Source organism: Rhipicephalus microplus, unplaced genomic scaffold (genome assembly GCF_043290135.1).
Source record: "Rhipicephalus microplus isolate Deutch F79 unplaced genomic scaffold, USDA_Rmic scaffold_64, whole genome shotgun sequence".
Classification (NCBI taxonomy): Eukaryota; Metazoa; Arthropoda; class Arachnida; order Ixodida; family Ixodidae; genus Rhipicephalus; species Rhipicephalus microplus.
The window spans coordinates 838,120-860,403 of NW_027464637.1; the positions used below are offsets into that span (position 1 = coordinate 838,120).

At 50.9% G+C, this 22,284-nt stretch overlaps 2 non-coding genes across 2 annotated transcripts; both read right to left on the reverse strand.

The window, feature by feature from the left end:
• Positions 1–1,298: 1,298 nt before the first annotated feature.
• Positions 1,299–1,375, reverse strand: TRNAN-GUU (transfer RNA asparagine (anticodon GUU)). The gene has a single exon. It is a non-coding gene; the product is annotated as a tRNA-Asn (tRNA).
• A 1,686-nt stretch (positions 1,376–3,061) lies between these two features.
• On the reverse strand, positions 3,062–3,138 carry TRNAN-GUU (transfer RNA asparagine (anticodon GUU)). The gene has a single exon. It is a non-coding gene; the product is annotated as a tRNA-Asn (tRNA).
• Positions 3,139–22,284: the final 19,146 nt, after the last annotated feature.

Sequence of the window (22,284 nt, forward strand, 5' to 3'; positions counted from 1 at the left end):
CCTCAAACCTTTTGGCTAACAGCCGACCGCGCTAGCCAATTGCGTCACGGAGGTAGTCGTGCTGCACTCTCACCACCATCAGAACAGTTTTCCAAAGGTATCTGCGCAAAGAAAAAAAGAGACACACCGCCCATGGGAGGGCTCGAGCCTCCAACCTTTTGGTTAACAGCCGATCGCGCTAGCCATTGCACCACGGACCCAACCGCACTCCACTCTCACCACCAACAGAACGTTTCTCCAAAGCTATCAGTGCAAAGAAAAAAAGTGACACACTGCTCCCGGGAGGGCTTGAACCTCCAACCTTTTGCTTAACAGTTGATCGCGCAAGCCGATTCGGCCACGGAAACAGTCGCGCTCCACTCTCACCACTGCCAGAACATTTCTCCATAGCTGTCAGCGCAAAGAAAAAAGCGAAACGCCGCTCCTGGGAGGGCTCCAACCTCCAACCTTTCAGTTAACAGTTGATCGCGCTATACATTTGCAACGAAAACAGTCGTGCTCCACTCTCACCACCGTCAGAACATTTCTCCAAAGCTATCAACGCAAAGAAAAAAAGGAGACACGCCACTCTCGGGAGGGCTTGAACCTCAAACGTTTTGGTTAACAGTTGAACGCTCTAGCCGATTCTGCCACGAAAACAGTCGTGCTCCACTCTCACTACCGTCAGAACATTTCTCCAAAGCTATCCGCGCAAAGAAAAAAAAAGAGACACACCGCTCTCGAAAGGGTTCGAACCTCCATCCTTTTGGTTAACAGCCGAACGCGCTAGCCAATTGCGTCACGGAGGTAGTCGTGCTCCACTCTCACAACCATCAGAACATTTTTTCAAAGGTGTCAGCGCAAAGAAAAAAATCGACACACCGTTCATGGGAGAGCTCGAACCTCCAACCTTTTGGTTAACAGCCGATCGCTCTAGCCATTGCACCACGGACCCAACCGCGCTCCACTCTCACCACCGTCAGAACGTTTCTCCAAAGCTATCAGCTCAAAGAAAAAAAGCGACACACTGCTCCCGGGAGGGCTCGAACCTCCAACCTTTTGCTTAACAGTTGATCGTGCTAGCCGATTCTGCCACGGAAACAACCGTGCTCTACTCCCGCCACCGTCAGAACATTTCTGCAAAGCTATCAGCGCAAAGAAAAAAAAGAGACACACCGCTCTCGGGAGGGCTCGAACCTCCAACCTTTTGGTTAACAATTGATCGCGCTAGCCGACTCTGACACGGAAACAGTCGTGCTCCACTCTCACTACCGTCAGCACATTTCTCCAAAGCTATCAGCGCAAAAAAAGAGACACACTGCTCCCGGGAGGGCTCGAACCTCCAACCTTTTGGTTAACAGCCCAACGCGCAAGCCAATTGCGCCACGGAGACAGCCGTGCTCCACTCCCACCACGGTCAGAACACTTCTCAAAAGATATCAGTGGAAAGAAAAAAAAGCGACACACCGCTCATGGAAGGCTCGAACCTCCAACCTTTTGGTTAACAGCCGATCGCGCTAGCCAATTGCGCCAAGGAGGTTGTCGTGCTCTACTCTCACCACCGTCAGAACATTTCTCCAAAGCTATCAGTGCAAAGAAAAAAAAAGAGACATACCGCTCTCGGGAGGGCTCGAACCTCCAACCTTTTGGCTAACAGCCGACCGCGCTAGCCAATTGCGTCACGGAGGTAGTCGTGCTGCACTCTCACCACCATCAGAACAGTTTTCCAAAGGTATCTGCGCAAAGAAAAAAAGAGACACACCGCTCATGGAAGGGCTCGAGCCTCCAACCTTTTGGTTAACAGCCGATCGCGCTAGCCATTGCACCACGAACCCAACCGCACTTCACTCTCACCACCAACAGAACGTTTCTCCAAAGCTATCAGTGCAGAGAAAAAAAGTGACAAACTGCTCCCGGGAGGGCTTGAACCTCCAACCTTTTGCTTAACAGCCGACGCACTAGCAGATTGCGCCACGGAGACAGTCGTGCTCCACTCTCACCACCGTCAGAACGTCTCTCCAAAGCTATCAGCGCAAAGAAAAAAAAGAGACACACCGCTCTCGGGAGGGCTCGAACCTTCAACCTTTTGGTTAACAGTTGATCGCGCAAGCCGATTCAGCCACGGAAACAGTCGCGCTCCACTCTCACCATCGTCAGAACATTTCTCCAAAGTTATCAGCGCAAAGAAAAAAAAAGAGACACACTGCTCCTGGGAGGGCTCGAACTTCCAACCTTTAGCTGAACAGCCAACGCACTAGCAGATTGCGCCATGGAGACAATCGTTCTCCACTCTCACCACTGTCAGAACATTTCTCCATAGCTGTAAGCGTAAAGAAAAAAGCGAAACGCTGCTCCTGGGAGGGCTCCAACCTCCAACCTTTCAGTTAACAGTTGATCGCGCTATACATCTGCAATGGAAACAGTCGTGCTCCACTCTCACCACCGTCAGAACATTTCTCCAAAGCTATCAACGCAAAGAAAAAAAAGAGACACACCGCTCTCGGGAGGGCTCGAACCTCAAACCTTTTGGTTAACAGCCAAACGCGCTAGCCAATGACGTCACGGAGGTAGTCGTGCTCCACTCTCACAACTATCAGAACATTATTTCAAAGGTATCAGCGCAAAGAAAAAAATTGACACACCGTTCATGGGACGGCTCGAACCTCCAACCTTTTGGTTAACAGCCGATCGCGCTAGCCATTGCACCACGGACCCAACCGCGCTCCACTCTCACCACCGTCAGAACGTTTCTCCAAAGCTATCAGCGCAAAAGAAAAAAAGCGACACACTGCTCCCGGGAGGGCTCGAACCTCCAACCTTTTGCTTAACAGTTGATCGTGCTAGCCGATTCTGCCACGGAAACAACCGTGCTCTACTCCCGCCACCGTCAGAACATTTCTGCAAAGCTATCAGCGCAAAGAAAAAAAAGAGACACACCGCTCTCGGGAGGGCTCGAACCTCCAACCTTTTGGTTAACAATTGATCGCGCTAGCCGATTCTGACACGGAAACAGTCGTGCTCCACTCTCACTACCGTCAGCACATTTCTCCAAAGCTATCAGCGCAAAAAAAAAGAGACGCACTGCTCCCGGGAGGGCTCGAACCTCCAACCTTTTGGTTAACAGCCCAACGCGCAAGCCAATTGCGCCACGGAGACAGCCGTGCTCCACTCTCACCACGGTCAGAACACTTCTCAAAAGATATCAGTGGAAAGAAAAGAAAGCGACACACCGCTCATGGGAGGGCTCGAACCTCCAACCTTTTGGTTAACCGCCGATAGCGCTAGCCAATTGCGCCAAGAAGATAGTCGTTCTCTACTCTCACCACCGTCAGAACATTTCTCCAAAGCTATCAGCGCAAAGAAAAAAAAGAGACACACCACTCTCGGGAGGGCTCGAACCTTCAACCTTTTGGTTAACAGCCGAACGCGCTAGCCAATTGCGTCACGGAGGTAGTCGTGCTCCACTCTCATCACCGTCAGAACATTCCTCCAAAGCTATCAGCGCAAAGAAAAAAAAAGAGACACACCGCTCTCGGGAGGGCTGGAACCTCCAACCTTTTGGTTATCAGTTGATCGCGCTAGCCGCTTCTGCCACGGAAGCAGTCGCGCTCCACTCTCTCCACCGTCAGAACATTTCTCCAAAGCTATCAGCGCAAAGAAAAAAAAGAGACACACCGCTCTCGGGAGGGCTCGAACCTCTAACCTTTTGCTTAACAGCCGACGCACTAGCAGATTGCGTCACGGAGACAGTCGTGCTCCACTCTCACCACGGTCAGAACACTTCTCCAAAGATATCAGTGCAAAGAAAAAAAAGCGACACACCGCTCATGGAAGGCTCGAACCTCCAACCTTTTGGTTAACAGCCGATCGCGCTAGCCAATTGCGCCAAGGAGGTAGTCGTGCTCTACTCTCACCACCGTCAGAACATTTCTCCAAAGCTATCAGTGCAAAGAAAAAAAGAGACATACCGCTCTCGGGAGGGCTCGAACCTCCAACCTTTTGGCTAACAGCCGACCGCGCTAGCCAAATGCGTCACGGAGGTAGTCGTGCTGCACTCTCACCACCATCAGAACAGTTTTCCAAAGGTATCTGCGCAAAGAAAAAAAAGAGACACACCGCTCATGGGAGGGCTCGAGCCTCCAACCTTTTGGTTAACAGCCGATCGCGCTAGCCATTGCACCACGAACCAACCGCACTTCACTCTCACCACCAACAGAACGTTTCTCCAAAGCTATCAGTGCAGAGAAAAAAAGTGACACACTGCTCCCGGGAGGGCTTCAACCTCCAACCTTTTGCTTAACAGCCGACGCACTAGCAGATTGCGCCACGGACCCAACCGCGCTCCACTCTCACCACCGTCAGAACGTTTCTCCAAAGCTATCAGCGCAAAAGAAAAAAAGCGACACACTGCTCCCGGGAGGGCTCGAACCTCCAACCTTTTGCTTAACAGTTGATCGTGCTAGCCGATTCTGCCACGGAAACAACCGTGCTCTACTCCCGCCACCGTCAGAACATTTCTGCAAAGCTATCAGCGCAAAGAAAAAAAAGAGACACACCGCTCTCGGGAGGGCTCGAACCTCCAACCTTTTGGTTAACAATTGATCGCGCTAGCCGATTCTGACACGGAAACAGTCGTGCTCCACTCTCACTACCGTCAGCACATTTCTCCAAAGCTATCAGCGCAAAAAAAAAGAGACGCACTGCTCCCGGGAGGGCTCGAACCTCCAACCTTTTGGTTAACAGCCCAACGCGCAAGCCAATTGCGCCACAGAGACAGCCGTGCTCCACTCTCAAAACGGTCAGAACACTTCTAAAAAGATATCAGTGGAAAGAAAAAAAAGTGACACACCGCTCATGGGAGGGCTCGATTCTCCAACCTTTTGGTTAACAGCCGATAGCGCTAGCCAATTGCGCCAAGAAGATAGTCGTTCTCTACTCTCACCACCGTCAGAACATTTCTCGAAAGCTATCAGCGCAAAGAAAAAAAAAGAGACACACCGCTCTCGGGAGGGCTCGAACCTCCAACCTTTTGGTTATCAGTTGATCGCGCTAGCCGCTTCTGCCACGGAAACAGTCGCGCTCCACTCTCTCCACCGTCAGAACATTTCTCCAAAGCTATCAGCGCAAAGAAAAAAAAGAGACACACCGCTCTCGGGAGGGATCGAACCTCTAACCTTTTGCTTAACAGCCGACGCACTAGCAGATTGCGTCACGAAGACAGTCGTGCTCCACTCTCACCACGGTCAGAACACTTCTCCAAAGATATCAGTGCAAAGAAAAAAAAGCGACACACCGCTCATGGAAGGCTCGAACCTCCAACCTTTTGGTTAACAGCCGATCGCGCTAGCCAATTGCGCCAAAGAGGTAGTCGTGCTCTACTCTCACCACCGTCAGAACATTTCTCCAAAGCTATCAGTGCAAAGAAAAAAAAGAGACATACCGCTCTCGGGAGGGCTCGAACATCCAACCTTTTGGCTAACAGCCGACCGCGCTAGCCAATTGCGTCACGGAGGTAGTCGTGCTGCACTCTCACCACCTTCAGAACAGTTTTCCAAAGGTATCTGCGCAAAGAAAAAAAGAGACACACCGCTCATGGGAGGGCTCGAGCCTCCAACCTTTTGCTTAACAGCCGACGTACTAGCAGATTGCGCCACGGAGACAGTCGTGCTCCACTTTCACCACCGTCAGAACATTTCTCCAAAGCTATCAGCGCAAAGAAAAAAAGAGACACACCGCTCTCGAGAGGGCTCGAACCTCCAACCTTTTGGTTAAAAGTTGATCGCGCTAGCCAATTGCGTCACGGAGGTAGTCGTGCTCCACTCTCACCACCATCAGAACATGTTTCCACTGGTATCAGCGCAAAGTAGAAAAGAGACACACTGCACATGGGAGGGTTCGAACCTCCAACCTTTTGGTTAACAGCGCTAGCCAATTGCGCCGCGGAGACAGTCGTGCTCCACTCTCACCACGGTCAGAACACTTCTCCAAAGATATCAGTGCAAAAAAAAGCGACACACCGCTCATGGGAGGGCTCGAACCTCCATCCTTTTGGTTAACAGCCGATCGCGCGAGCCAATTGCGCCAAGGAGATAGTCGTGCTCTACTCTCACCCCCGTCAGAACAATTCTCCAAAGCTATCAGCGCAAAGAAAAAAAAAGAGACACACCGCTCTCGGGAGGGGTCAAACCTCCAACCTTTTGGTTAACACTGAACACGCTAGCCAATTGCGCCACGGAGACAGTCGTGCTCCACTCTCACCACTGTCAGAACATTTCTCCCAAGCTATCAGCGCAAAGAAAAAAAGAGACACACTGCTCCCGGGAGGGCTCGAACCTCCAACCTTTTGCATTACAGCCGACGCACTAACAGATTGCATCACGGAGACAGTCGTGCTCCACTCTCCCCACCGTCACAACATTTCTCCAAAGCTATCAGCGCAAAGAAAAAAAAGAGACACACCGCTTTCGGGAGAGCTCGAACCTCCAACCTTTTGGTTAACAGCCGAACGCGCTAGCCAATTGCGTCACGGCGGTAGTCGTGCTCCACTCTCACCACCATCAGAACATTCATAAAAAGGTATCAGCGCAAAGAAAAAAAGAGACACACCGCTCATGGGAGGGTTGGAACCTCCAACCTTTTGGTTAACAGCCCAACGCGCAAGCCAATTGCGCCAAGAAGATAGTCGTTCTCTACTCTCTTCACCGTCAGAACATTTCTCCAAAGCTATCAGCGCAAAGAAAAAAAGAGACACACCACTCTCGGGAGGGCTCGAACCTTCAACCTTTTGGTTAACAGCCGAACGCGCTAGCCAATTGCATCATGGAGGTAGTCGTGCTCCACTCTCATCACCGTCAGAACATTCCTCCAAAGCTATCAGCGCAAAGAAAAAAAAGAGACACACCGCTCTCGGGAGGGCTCGAACCTCCAACCTTTTGGTTAACAGTTGATCGCGCTAGCCGCTTCTGCCACGGAAACAGTCGCGCTCCACTCTCTCCACCGTTAGAACATTTCTCCAAAGCTATCAGCGCAAAGAAAAAAAAGAGACACACCGCTCATGGGAGGGCTCGAACCTCCAATCTTTTGGTTAACAGCCGACGCGCTAGCCAAATGCGTCACGAAGGTAGTCGCGCTCCACTCTCACCACCATCAGAAAATGTTTCCACTGGTATCAGCACAAAGTTGAAAAGAGACACACTGCACATGGGAGGGTTCGAACCTCCAACCTTTTGGTTAACAGTTGATCGCGCAAGCCGATTCGGCCACGGAAACAGTCGCGCTCCACTCTCACCATCGTCAGAACATTTCTCCAAAGTTATCAGCGCAAAGAAAAAAAAGAGACACACTGCTCCTGGGAGGGCTCGAACCTCCAACCTTTAGCTGAACAGCCAACGCACTAGCAGATTGCGCCACGGAGACAATCGTTCTCCACTCTCACCACTGTCAGAACATTTCTCCATAGCTGTAAGCGAAAAGAAAAAAGCGAAACGCCGCTCCTGGGAGGGCTCCAACCTCCAACCTTTCAGTTAACAGTTGATCGCGCTATACATCTGCAATGGAAACAGTCGTGCTCCACTCTCACCACCGTCAGAGCATTTCTCCAAAGCTATCAACGCAAAGAAAAAAAAGAGACACACCGCTCTCAGGAGGGCTCGAACCTCAAACCTTTTGGTTAACAGCCGAACGCGCTAGCCAATGACGTCACGGAGGTAGTCGTGCTCCACTCTCACAACCACCAGAACATTATTTCAAAGGTATCAGCGCAAAGAAAAAAATCGACACACCGTTAATCGGAGGGCTCGAACCTCCAACCTTTTGGTTAACAGCCGATCGCGCTAGCCATTGCACCACGGACCCAACCGCTCTCCACTCTCACCACCTTCAAAACGTTTCTCCAAAGCTATCAGCACAAAGAAAAAAAGCGACACACTGTTCCCGGGAGGGCTCGAACCTCCAACCTTTTGCTTAAAAGCCGACGCATTAGAAGATTGCGCCACGGAGACAGTCATGCTCCACTCTCACCACCGTCAGAACATTTCTCCAAAGCTACCAGCACAAAGAAAAAAAAGAGACACACCGCTCTCGGGAGGGCTCGAACCTCCAACCTTTTGGTTAACAGTTGATCGCGCTAGCCGATTCTGCCACGGAAACAACCGTGCTCTACTCTCACCACCATCAGAACATTTTTTCAAAGGTATCAGCGCAAAAAAAAGAGACACACCGCTAATGGGAGGGTTCGAACCTCCAACCTTTTAGTTAACAGCCCAACGCGCAAGTCAATTGCACCATGGAGACAGCCGTGCTCCACTCTCACCACCATCAGAACATTTTTCCAACGGTATCAGTGCAAAGAAAAAAAGAGACACACCGCTCATCGAAGGGTTCGAACCTCCAAACTTTTGGTTAACATCCCAACGCGATAGCCAATTGCGTCACGGAGACAGTCGTGCTCCACTCTCACCACGGTCAGAACACTTCTCCAAAGATATCAGTGGAAAGAAAAAAAGCGACACACCGCTCATGGGAGGGCTCGAACCTCCAACCTTTTGGTTAACAGCCGATAGTGCTAGCCAATTGCGCCAAAGAGATAGTCGTTCTCTACTCTCACCACCGTCAGAACATTTCTCCAAAGCTATCAGCGCAAAGAAAAAAAGAGACATACCGCTCTCGGGAGGGCTCGAACCTCCAACCTTTTGGCTAACAGCCGAACGCGCTAGCCATTGCACCACGGGCCCAACCGCACTCCACTCTCACCACCAACAGAACGTTTCTCCAAAGCTATAAGTGCAAAGAAAAAAAATGACACACTGCTCCCGGGATGGCTTGAACCTTCAACCTTTTGCTTAACAGCCGACGTACTAGCAGATTGCGCCACGGAGACAGTCGTGCTCCACTTTCACCACCGTCAGAACATTTCTCCAAAGCTATCAGCGCAAAGAAAAAAAGAGACACACCGCTCTCGAGAGGGCTCGAACCTCCAACCTTTTGGTTAAAAGTTGATCGCGCTAGCCAATTGCGTCACGGAGGTAGTCGTGCTCCACTCTCACCACCATCAGAACATGTTTCCACTGGTATCAGCGCAAAGTAGAAAAGAGACACACTGCACATGGGAGGGTTCGAACCTCCAACCTTTTGGTTAACAGCGCTAGCCAATTGCGCCGCGGAGACAGTCGTGCTCCACTCTCACCACGGTCAGAACACTTCTCCAAAGATATCAGTGCAAAAAAAAGCGACACACCGCTCATGGGAGGGCTCGAACCTCCATCCTTTTGGTTAACAGCCGATCGCGCTAGCCAATTGCGCCAAGGAGATAGTCGTGCTCTACTCTCACCCCCGTCAGAACAATTCTCCAAAGCTATCAGCGCAAAGAAAAAAAAGAGACACACCGCTCTCGGGAGGGGTCAAACCTCCAACCTTTTGGTTAACACTGAACACGCTAGCCAATTGCGCCACGGAGACAGTCGTGCTCCACTCTCACCACTGTCAGAACATTTCTCCCAAGCTATCAGCGCAAAGAAAAAAAGAGACACACTGCTCCCGGGAGGGCTCGAACCTCCAACCTTTTGCATAACAGCCGACGCACTAACAGATTGCATCACGGAGACAGTCGTGCTCCACTCTCCCCACCGTCACAACATTTCTCCAAAGCTATCAGCGCAAAGAAAAAAAAGAAACACACCGCTTTCGGGAGAGCTCGAACCTCCAACCTTTTGGTTAACAGCCGAACGCGCTAGCCAATTGCGTCACGGCGGTAGTCGTGCTCCACTCTCACCACCATCAGAACATTCATAAAAAGGTATCAGCGCAAAGAAAAAAAGAGACACACCGCTCATGGGAGGGTTGGAACCTCCAACCTTTTGGTTAACAGCCCAACGCGCAAGCCAATTGCGCCAAGAAGATAGTCGTTCTCTACTCTCTTCACCGTCAGAACATTTCTCCAAAGCTATCAGCGCAAAGAAAAAAAGAGACACACCACTCTCGGGAGGGCTCGAACCTTCAACCTTTTGGTTAACAGCCGAACGCGCTAGCCAATTGCATCATGGAGGTAGTCGTGCTCCACTCTCATCACCGTCAGAACATTCCTCCAAAGCTATCAGTGCAAAGAAAAAAAAGAGACACACCGCTCTCGGGAGGGCTCGAACCTCCAACCTTTTGGTTAACAGTTGATCGCGCTAGCCGCTTCTGCCACGGAAACAGTCGCGCTCCACTCTCTCCACCGTTAGAACATTTCTCCAAAGCTATCAGCGCAAAGAAAAAAAAGAGACACACCGCTCTCGGGAGGGCTCGAACCTCCAACCTTTTGGTTAACAGCCGAACGCGCTAGCCAATTGCGTCACGGAGGTAGTCGTGCTCCACTCTCACCACCATCAGAAAATGTTTCCACTGGTATCAGCACAAAGTAGAAAAGAGACACACTGCACATGGGAGGGTTCGAACCTCCAACCTTTTGCTTAACAGCGCTAGCCAATTGCGCCACGGAGACAGTCGTGCTCCACTCTCACCACGGTCAGAACAGTTTTCCAAAGGTATTTGCGCAAAGAAAAAAAGAGACATACCACTCATGGAAGGGCTCGAGCCTCCAACCTTTTGGTTAACAGCCGACCGCGCTAGCCAATTGCGTCACGGAGGTAGTCGTGCTGCACTCTCACCACCATCAGAACAGTTTTCCAAAGGTATCTGCGCAAAGAAAAAAAGAGACATACCACTCATGGAAGGGCTCGAGCCTCCAACCTTTTGGTTAACAGCCGATAGCGCTAGCCATTGCACCACGGGTCCAACCGCACTCCACTCTCACCACGAATAGAACGTTTCTCCAAAGCTATCAGTGCAAAGAAAAAAAATGACACACTGCTCCCGGGAGGGCTTGAAGCTCCAACCTTTTGCTTAACAGCCGACGCACTAGCAGATTGCGCCACGGAGACAGTCGTGCTCCACTTTCACCACCGTCAGAACATTTCTCCAAAGCTATCAGCGCAAAGAAAAAAAGAGACACACTGCTCCCGGGAGGGCTCGAACCTCCAACCTTTTGCTTAACAGCCGACGCACTACCAGATTGCGCCACGGAGACAGTCGTGCTCCACTCTCCCCACCGTCACAACATTTCTCCAAAGCTATCAGCGCAAAGAAAAAAAAGAGACACACCGCTTTCGGGAGAGCTCGAACCTCCAACCTTTTGGTTAACAGCCGAACGCGCTAGCAGATTGCGTCACGGAGACAGTCGTGCTCCACTCTCACCACGGTCAGAACACTTCTCCAAAGATATCAGTGCAAAGAAAAAAAAGCGACACACCGCTCATGGCAGGCTCGAACCTCCAACCTTTTGGTTAACAGCCGAACGCGCTAGCCAATTGCGTCACGGAGGTAGTCATGCTCCACTCTCACCACCATCAGAACATGTTTCCACTGGTATCAGCACAAAGAAAAAAAGACACACCGCTCTCGGGAGGGCTCGAACCTCCAACCTTTTGGTTAAAAGTTGATCGCGCAAGCCGATTGCGTCACGGAGGTAGTCGTGCTCTACTCTCTACCCCGTCAGAACAAATCACCAAAGCTATCAGCGCAAAGAAAAAAAAGACACACACCGCTCTCGGGAGGGCTCGAACCTCCAACCTTTTGGTTAACAGTTGATCGCGCTAGCCGCTTCTGCCACGGTAACAGTCGCGCTCCACTCTCTCCACCGTCAGAACATTTCTCCAAAGCTATCAGCGCAAAGAAAAAAAAGAGACACACCGCTCTCGGGAGGGCTCGAACCTCTAACCTTTTGCTTAACAGCCGACGCACTAGCAGATTGCGTCACGGAGACAGTCGTGCTCCACTTTCACCACGGTCAGAACACTTCCCCAAAGATATCAGTGCAAAGAAAAAAAAAGCGACACACCGCTCATGGAAGGCTTGAACCTCCAACCTTTTGCTTAACAGCCGACGCACTAGCAGATTGCGCCACGGAGACAGTCGTGCTCCACTCTCACCACCGTCAGAACATTTCTCCAAAGCTATCAGCGCAAAGAAAAAAAAGAGACAAACCGCTCTCGGGAGGGCTCGAACCTCCAACCTTTTGGTTAAAAGTTGATCGCGCAAGCCGATTCGGCCACGGAAACAGTCGCGCTCCACTATCACCACCGTCAGAACATTTCTCCAAAGTTATCAGCGCAAAGAAAAAAAAGAGACACACCGCTCTCGGGAGGGCTCGAACATCCAACCTTTTGCTTAACAGCCGACGCCCTAGCAGATTGCGCCATGGAGACAGTCGTGCTCCACTCTCACCACCGTCACAACATTTTTCCAAAGCTATCAGCGCAAAGAACAAAAAAGAGACACACCGTTCTCGGGAGGGCTCGAACCTCCAACCTTTTGGTTAACAGCCGAACGCGCTAGCCAAATGCGTCACGGAGGTAGTCATGCTCCACGCTCACCACCATCAGAACATGTTTCCACTGGTATCAGCACAAAGTAAAAAAGAGACACACTGCACATTAGAGGGTTCGAACCACCAACCTTTTGGTTAACAGCGCTAGCCAATTGCGCCATGGAGACAGTCGTGCTCCACTCTCACCACGGTCAGAACACTTCTCCAAAGATATCAGCGCAAAAAAAGCGACACACGGCTCATGGGAGGGCTCGAACCTCAAACATTTTGGTTAACAGCCGATCGCGCTAGCCAATTGCGCCAAGGAGATAGTCGTGCTCTACTCTCACCCCCGTCAGAACAATTCTCCAAAGCTATCAGCGCAAAGAAAAAAAAGAGACACACCGCTCTCGGGAGGGGTCAAACCTCCAACCTTTTGGTTAACAGCTGAACACGCTAGCCAATTGCGCCACGGAGACAGTCGTGCTCCACTCTCACCACTGTCAGAACATTTTTCCAAAGCTATCAGCGCAAAGAAAAAAGAGACACACTGCTCCCGGGAGGGCTCGAACCTCCAACCTTTTGCTTAACAGCCGACGCACTAACAGATTGCGCCACTGAGACAGTCGTGCTCCACTCTCACCACCGTCACAACATTTCTCCAAAGCTATCAGCGCAAAGAAAAAAAGAGACACACCGCTCTCGAGAGGGCTCGAACCTCCAACCTTTTGGTTAAAAGTTGATCGCGCTAGCCAATTGCGTCACGGAGGTAGTCGTGCTCCACTCTCACCACCATCAGAACATGTTTCCACTGGTATCAGCGCAAAGTAGAAAAGAGACACACTGCACATGGGAGGGTTCGAACCTCCAACCTTTTGGTTAACAGCGCTAGCCAATTGCGCCGCGGAGACAGTCGTGCTCCACTCTCACCACGGTCAGAACACTTCTCCAAAGATATCAGTGCAAAAAAAAGCGACACACCGCTCATGGGAGGGCTCGAACCTCCATCCTTTTGGTTAACAGCCGATCGCGCTAGCCAATTGCGCCAAGGAGATAGTCGTGCTCTACTCTCACCCCCGTCAGAACAATTCTCCAAAGCTATCAGCGCAAAGAAAAAAAAAGAGACACACCGCTCTCGGGAGGGGTCAAACCTCCAACCTTTTGGTTAACACTGAACACGCTAGCCAATTGCGCCACGGAGACAGTCGTGCTCCACTCTCACCACTGTCAGAACATTTCTCCCAAGCTATCAGCGCAAAGAAAAAAAGAGACACACTGCTCCCGGGAGGGCTCGAACCTCCAACCTTTTGCATTACAGCCGACGCACTAACAGATTGCATCACGGAGACAGTCGTGCTCCACTCTCCCCACCGTCACAACATTTCTCCAAAGCTATCAGCGCAAAGAAAAAAAAGAGACACACCGCTTTCGGGAGAGCTCGAACCTCCAACCTTTTGGTTAACAGCCGAACGCGCTAGCCAATTGCGTCACGGCGGTAGTCGTGCTCCACTCTCACCACCATCAGAACATTCATAAAAAGGTATCAGCGCAAAGAAAAAAAGAGACACACCGCTCATGGGAGGGTTGGAACCTCCAACCTTTTGGTTAACAGCCCAACGCGCAAGCCAATTGCGCCAAGAAGATAGTCGTTCTCTACTCTCTTCACCGTCAGAACATTTCTCCAAAGCTATCAGCGCAAAGAAAAAAAGAGACACACCACTCTCGGGAGGGCTCGAACCTTCAACCTTTTGGTTAACAGCCGAACGCGCTAGCCAATTGCATCATGGAGGTAGTCGTGCTCCACTCTCATCACCGTCAGAACATTCCTCCAAAGCTATCAGCGCAAAGAAAAAAAAGAGACACACCGCTCTCGGGAGGGCTCGAACCTCCAACCTTTTGGTTAACAGTTGATCGCGCTAGCCGCTTCTGCCACGGAAACAGTCGCGCTCCACTCTCTCCACCGTTAGAACATTTCTCCAAAGCTATCAGCGCAAAGAAAAAAAAGAGACACACCGCTCATGGGAGGGCTCGAACCTCCAATCTTTTGGTTAACAGCCGACGCGCTAGCCAAATGCGTCACGAAGGTAGTCGCGCTCCACTCTCACCACCATCAGAAAATGTTTCCACTGGTATCAGCACAAAGTAGAAAAGAGACACACTGCACATGGGAGGGTTCGAACCTCCAACCTTTTGGTTAACAGTTGATCGCGCAAGCCGATTCGGCCACGGAAACAGTCGCGCTCCACTCTCACCATCGTCAGAACATTTCTCCAAAGTTATCAGCGCAAAGAAAAAAAAGAGACACACTGCTCCTGGGAGGGCTCGAACCTCCAACCTTTAGCTGAACAGCCAACGCACTAGCAGATTGCGCCACGGAGACAATCGTTCTCCACTCTCACCACTGTCAGAACATTTCTCCATAGCTGTAAGCGAAAAGAAAAAAGCGAAACGCCGCTCCTGGGAGGGCTCCAACCTCCAACCTTTCAGTTAACAGTTGATCGCGCTATACATCTGCAATGGAAACAGTCGTGCTCCACTCTCACCACCGTCAGAGCATTTCTCCAAAGCTATCAACGCAAAGAAAAAAAAGAGACACACCGCTCTCAGGAGGGCTCGAACCTCAAACCTTTTGGTTAACAGCCGAACGCGCTAGCCAATGACGTCACGGAGGTAGTCGTGCTCCACTCTCACAACCACCAGAACATTATTTCAAAGGTATCAGCGCAAAGAAAAAAATCGACACACCGTTAATCGGAGGGCTCGAACCTCCAACCTTTTGGTTAACAGCCGATCGCGCTAGCCATTGCACCACGGACCCAACCGCTCTCCACTCTCACCACCTTCAAAACGTTTCTCCAAAGCTATCAGCACAAAGAAAAAAAGCGACACACTGTTCCCGGGAGGGCTCGAACCTCCAACCTTTTGCTTAAAAGCCGACGCATTAGAAGATTGCGCCACGGAGACAGTCATGCTCCACTCTCACCACCGTCAGAACATTTCTCCAAAGCTACCAGCACAAAGAAAAAAAAGAGACACACCGCTCTCGGGAGGGCTCGAACCTCCAACCTTTTGGTTAACAGTTGATCGCGCTAGCCGATTCTGCCACGGAAACAACCGTGCTCTACTCTCACCACCATCAGAACATTTTTTCAAAGGTATCAGCGCAAAAAAAAAGAGACACACCGCTAATGGGAGGGTTCGAACCTCCAACCTTTTAGTTAACAGCCCAACGCGCAAGTCAATTGCACCATGGAGACAGCCGTGCTCCACTCTCACCACCATCAGAACATTTTTCCAACGGTATCAGTGCAAAGAAAAAAAGAGACACACCGCTCATCGAAGGGTTCGAACCTCCAAACTTTTGGTTAACATCCCAACGCGATAGCCAATTGCGTCACGGAGACAGTCGTGCTCCACTCTCACCACGGTCAGAACACTTCTCCAAAGATATCAGTGGAAAGAAAAAAAGCGACACACCGCTCATGGGAGGGCTCGAACCTCCAACCTTTTGGTTAACAGCCGATAGTGCTAGCCAATTGCGCCAAAGAGATAGTCGTTCTCTACTCTCACCACCGTCAGAACATTTCTCCAAAGCTATCAGCGCAAAGAAAAAAAGAGACATACCGCTCTCGGGAGGGCTCGAACCTCCAACCTTTTGGCTAACAGCCGAACGCGCTAGCCATTGAACCACGGGCCCAACCGCACTCCACTCTCACCACCAACAGAACGTTTCTCCAAAGCTATAAGTGCAAAGAAAAAAAATGACACACTGCTCCCGGGATGGCTTGAACCTTCAACCTTTTGCTTAACAGCCGACGTACTAGCAGATTGCGCCACGGAGACAGTCGTGCTCCACTTTCACCACCGTCAGAACATTTCTCCAAAGCTATCAGCGCAAAGAAAAAAAGAGACACACCGCTCTCGAGAGGGCTCGAACCTCCAACCTTTTGGTTAAAAGTTGATCGCGCTAGCCAATTGCGTCACGGAGGTAGTCGTGCTCCACTCTCACCACCATCAGAACATGTTTCCACTGGTATCAGCGCAAAGTAGAAAAGAGACACACTGCACATGGGAGGGTTCGAACCTCCAACCTTTTGGTTAACAGCGCTAGCCAATTGCGCCGCGGAGACAGTCGTGCTCCACTCTCACCACGGTCAGAACACTTCTCCAAAGATATCAGTGCAAAAAAAAGCGACACACCGCTCATGGGAGGGCTCGAACCTCCATCCTTTTGGTTAACAGCCGATCGCGCTAGCCAATTGCGCCAAGGAGATAGTCGTGCTCTACTCTCACCCCCGTCAGAACAATTCTCCAAAGCTATCAGCGCAAAGAAAAAAAAAGAGACACACCGCTCTCGGGAGGGGTCAAACCTCCAACCTTTTGGTTAACACTGAACACGCTAGCCAATTGCGCCACGGAGACAGTCGTGCTCCACTCTCACCACTGTCAGAACATTTCTCCCAAGCTATCAGCGCAAAGAAAAAAAGAGACACACTGCTCCCGGGAGGGCTCGAACCTCCAACCTTTTGCATAACAGCCGACGCACTAACAGATTGCATCACGGAGACAGTCGTGCTCCACTCTCCCCACCGTCACAACATTTCTCCAAAGCTATCAGCGCAAAGAAAAAAAAGAAACACACCGCTTTCGGGAGAGCTCGAACCTCCAACCTTTTGGTTAACAGCCGAACGCGCTAGCCAATTGCGTCACGGCGGTAGTCGTGCTCCACTCTCACCACCATCAGAACATTCATAAAAAGGTATCAGCGCAAAGAAAAAAAGAGACACACCGCTCATGGGAGGGTTGGAACCTCCAACCTTTTGGTTAACAGCCCAACGCGCAAGCCAATTGCGCCAAGAAGATAGTCGTTCTCTACTCTCTTCACCGTCAGAACATTTCTCCAAAGCTATCAGCGCAAAGAAAAAAAGAGACACACCACTCTCGGGAGGGCTCGAACCTTCAACCTTTTGGTTAACAGCCGAACGCGCTAGCCAATTGCATCATGGAGGTAGTCGTGCTCCACTCTCATCACCGTCAGAACATTCCTCCAAAGCTATCAGTGCAAAGAAAAAAAAGAGACACACCGCTCTCGGGAGGGCTCGAACCTCCAACCTTTTGGTTAACAGTTGATCGCGCTAGCCGCTTCTGCCACGGAAACAGTCGCGCTCCACTCTCTCCACCGTTAGAACATTTCTCCAAAGCTATCAGCGCAAAGAAAAAAAAGAGACACACCGCTCTCGGGAGGGCTCGAACCTCCAACCTTTTGGTTAACAGCCGAACGCGCTAGCCAATTGCGTCACGGAGGTAGTCGTGCTCCACTCTCACCACCATCAGAAAATGTTTCCACTGGTATCAGCACAAAGTAGAAAAGAGACACACTGCACATGGGAGGGTTCGAACCTCCAACCTTTTGCTTAACAGCGCTAGCCAATTGCGCCACGGAGACAGTCGTGCTCCACTCTCACCACGGTCAGAACAGTTTTCCAAAGGTATTTGCGCAAAGAAAAAAAGAGACATACCACTCATGGAAGGGCTCGAGCCTCCAACCTTTTGGTTAACAGCCGACCGCGCTAGCCAATTGCGTCACGGAGGTAGTCGTGCTGCACTCTCACCACCATCAGAACAGTTTTCCAAAGGTATCTGCGCAAAGAAAAAAAGAGACATACCACTCATGGAAGGGCTCGAGCCTCCAACCTTTTGGTTAACAGCCGATAGCGCTAGCCATTGCACCACGGGCCCAACCGCACTCCACTCTCACCACGAATAGAACGTTTCTCCAAAGCTATCAGTGCAAAGAAAAAAAATGACACACTGCTCCCGGGAGGGCTTGAAGCTCCAACCTTTTGCTTAACAGCCGACGCACTAGCAGATTGCGCCACGGAGACAGTCGTGCTCCACTTTCACCACCGTCAGAACATTTCTCCAAAGCTATCAGCGCAAAGAAAAAAAGAGACACACTGCTCCCGGGAGGGCTCGAACTCCAACCTTTTGCTTAACAGCCGACGCACTAGCAGATTGCGCCACGGAGACAGTCGTGCTCCACTCTCACCACCGTCAGAACATTTCTCCAAAGCTATCAGCGCAGAGAAAAAAAAGAGACAAACCGCTCTCGGGAGGGCTCGAACCTCCAACCTTTTGGTTAAAAGTTGATCGCGCAAGCCGATTCGGCCACGGAAACAGTCGCGCTCCACTATCACCACCGTCAGAACATTTCTCCAAAGTTATCAGCGCAAAGAAAAAAAAGAGACACACCGCTCTCGGGAGGGCTCGAACATTCAACCTTTTGCTTAACAGCCGACGCCCTAGCAGATTGCGCCATGGAGACAGTCGTGCTCCACTCTCACCACCGTCACAACATTTTTCCAAAGCTATCAGCGCAAAGAACAAAAAAGAGACACACCGTTCTCGGGAGGGCTCGAACCTCCAACCTTTTGGTTAACAGCCGAACGCGCTAGCCAATTGCGTCACGGAGGTAGTCATGCTCCACTCTCACCACCATCAGAACATGTTTCCACTGGTATCAGCACAAAGTAAAAAAGAGACACACTGCACATTAGAGGGTTCGAACCACCAACCTTTTGGTTAACAGCGCTAGCCAATTGCGCCATGGAGACAGTCGTGCTCCACTCTCACCACGGTCAGAACACTTCTCCAAAGATATCAGTGCAAAAAAAGCGACACACGGCTCATGGGAGGGCTCGAACCTCAAACATTTTGGTTAACAGCCGATCGCGCTAGCCAATTGCGCCAAGGAGATAGTCGTGCTCTACTCTCACCCCCGTCAGAACAATTCTCCAAAGCTATCAGCGCAAAGAAAAAAAAGAGACACACCGCTCTCGGGAGGGGTCAAACCTCCAACCTTTTGGTTAACAGCTGAACACGCTAGCCAATTGCGCCACGGAGACAGTCGTGCTCCACTCTCACCACTGTCAGAACATTTTTCCAAAGCTATCAGCGCAAAGAAAAAAGAGACACACTGCTCCCGGGAGGGCTCGAACCTCCAACCTTTTGCTTAACAGCCGACGCACTAACAGATTGCGCCACTGAGACAGTCGTGCTCCACTCTCACCACCGTCACAACATTTCTCCAAAGCTATCAGCGCAAAGAAAAAAAAAGAGACACACCACTCTCGGGAGAGCTCGAACCTCCAACCTTTTGGTTAACAGCCGAACGCGCTAGCCAATTGCGAAACGGCGGTAGCAGTGCTCCACTCTCACCACCATCAGAACATTCTTCCAAAGGTATCAGCGCAAAGAAAAAAGAGACACACCGCTCATGGGAGGGTTGGAACCTCCAAACTTTTGGTTAACAGCCAAACGCGCAAGCCAATTGCGCCACGGAGACAGCCGTGCACCACTCTCACCACGGTCAGAACACTTCTTTAAAGATATCAGTGGAACGAAAAAAAAGCGACACACCGCTCATGGGAGGGCTCGAACCTCCAACCTTTTGGTTAACAGCCGATAGCGCTAGCCAATTGCGCCAAGAAGATAGTCGTTCTCTACTCTCACCACCGTCAGAACATTTCTCCAAAGCTATCAGCGCAAAGAAAAAAAAGAGACACACCACTCTCGGGAGGGCTCGAACCTTCAACCTGTTGGTTAACAGCCGAACGCGCTAGCCAATTGCGTCACGGAGGCAGTCGTGCTCCACTCTCATCACCGTCAGAACATTCCTCCAAAGCTATCAGCGCAAAGAAAAAAAAGAGACACACCGCTCTCGGCAGGGCTCGAACCTCCAACCTCTTGGTTTACAGTAGATCGCGCTAGCCGCTTCCGCCACGGAAACAGTCGCGCTCCACTCTCTCCAACATCAGAACATTTCTCCAAAGCTATCAGCGAAAAGAAAAAAAAGAGACACCCCGCTCTCGGGAGGGCTCGAACCTCTAACCTTTTGCTTAACAGCCGACGCACTAGCAGATTGCGTCACGGAGACAGTCGTGCTCCACTCTCACCACGGTCAGAACACTTCTCCAAAGATATCAGTGCAAAGAAAAAAAAGCGACACACCGCTCATGGAAGGCTCGAACCTCCAACCTTTTGGTTAACAGCCGATCGCGCTAGCCAATTGCGCCAAGGAGGTAGTCGTGCTCTACTCTCACCACCGTCAGAACATTTCTCCAAAGCTATCAGTGCAAAGAAAAAAAAGAGACATACCGCTCTCGGGAGGGCTCGAACCTCCAACCTTTTGGCTAACAGCCGACCGCACTAGCCAATTGCGTCACGGAGGTAGTCGTGCTGCACTCTGACCACCATCAGAACAGTTTTCCAAAGGTATCTGCGCAAAGAAAAAAAGAGACACACCGCTCATGGGAGGGCTCGAGCCTCCAACCTTTTGGTTAACAGCCGATCGCGCTAGCCATTGCACCACGGACCCAACCGCACTCCACTCTCACCACCAACAGAACGTTTCTCCAAAGCTATCAGTGCAGAGAAAAAAAGTGACACACTGCTCCCGGGAGGGCTTGAACCTCCAACCTTTTGCTTAACAGCCGACGCACTAGCAGATTGCGCCATGGAGACAGTCGTGCTCCACTCTCACCACCGTCACAACATTTTTCCAAAGCTATCAGCGCAAAGAACAAAAAAGAGACACACCGCTCTCGGGAGGGCTCGAACCTCCAACCTTTTGGTTAACAGCCGAACGCGCTAGCCAATTGCGTCACGGAGGTAGTTGTGCTCCACTCTCACCACCATCAGAAAATGTTTCCACTGGTATCAGCACAAAGTAGAAAAGAGACACACTGCACACGGGAGGGTTCGAACCTCCAACCTTTTGGTTAACAGCGCTAGCCAATTGCGCCACGGAGACAGTCGTGCTCCACTCTCACCACGGTCAGAACACTTCTCCAAAGATATCAGTGCAAAAAAAAGCGACACACCGCTCATGGGAGGGCTCGAACCTCCAACCTTTTGGTTAACAGCCGACCGCGCTAGCCAATTGCGTCACGGAGGTAGTCGTGCTGCACTCTCACCACCATCAGAACAGTTTTCCAAAGGTATCTGCGCAAAGAAAAAAAGAGACATACCACTCATGGAAGGGCTCGAGCCTCCAACCTTTTGGTTAACAGCCGATAGCGCTAGCCATTGCACCACGGGCCCAACTGCACTCCACTCTCACCACGAATAGAACGTTTCTCCAAAGCTATCAGTGCAAAGAAAAAAAATGACACACTGCTCCCGGGAGGGCTTGAACCTCCAACCTTTTGCTTAACAGCCGACGCACTAGCAGATTGCGCCACGGAGACAGTCGTGCTCCACTTTCACCACCGTCAGAACATTTCTCCAAAGCTATCAGCGCAAAGAAAAAAAGAGACACACTGCTCCCGGGAGGGCTCGAACCTCCAACCTTTTGCTTAACAGCCGACGCACTAACAGATTGCGCCACGGAGACAGTCGTGCTCCACTCTCCCCACCGTCACAACATTTCTCCAAAGCTATCAGCTCAAAGAAAAAAAAGAGACACACCGCTTTCGGGAGAGCTCGAACCTCCAACCTTTTGGTTAACAGCCGAACGCGCTAGCAGATTGCGTCACGGAGACAGTCGTGCTCCACTCTCACCACGGTCAGAATACTTCTCCAAAGATATCAGTGCAAAGAAAAAAAAGCGACACACCGCTCATGGAAGGCTCGAACCTCCAACCTTTTGCTTTGCAGCCGACGCTCTAGCAGATTGCGCCACGGAGACAGTCGTGCTCCACTCTCACCACCGTCAGAACATTTCTCCAAAGCTATCAGCGCAAAGAAAAAAAGAGACACACCGCTCTCGGGAGGGCTCGAACCTCCAACCTTTTGGTTAAAAGTTGATCGCGCAAGCCGATTGCGTCACGGAGGTAGTCGTGCTCTACTCTCTACCCCGTCAGAACAATTCTCCAAAGCTATCAGCGCAAAGAAAAAAAAAGAGACACACCGCTCTTGCGAGGGCTCGAACCTCCAACCTTTTGGTTAACAGTTGATCGCGC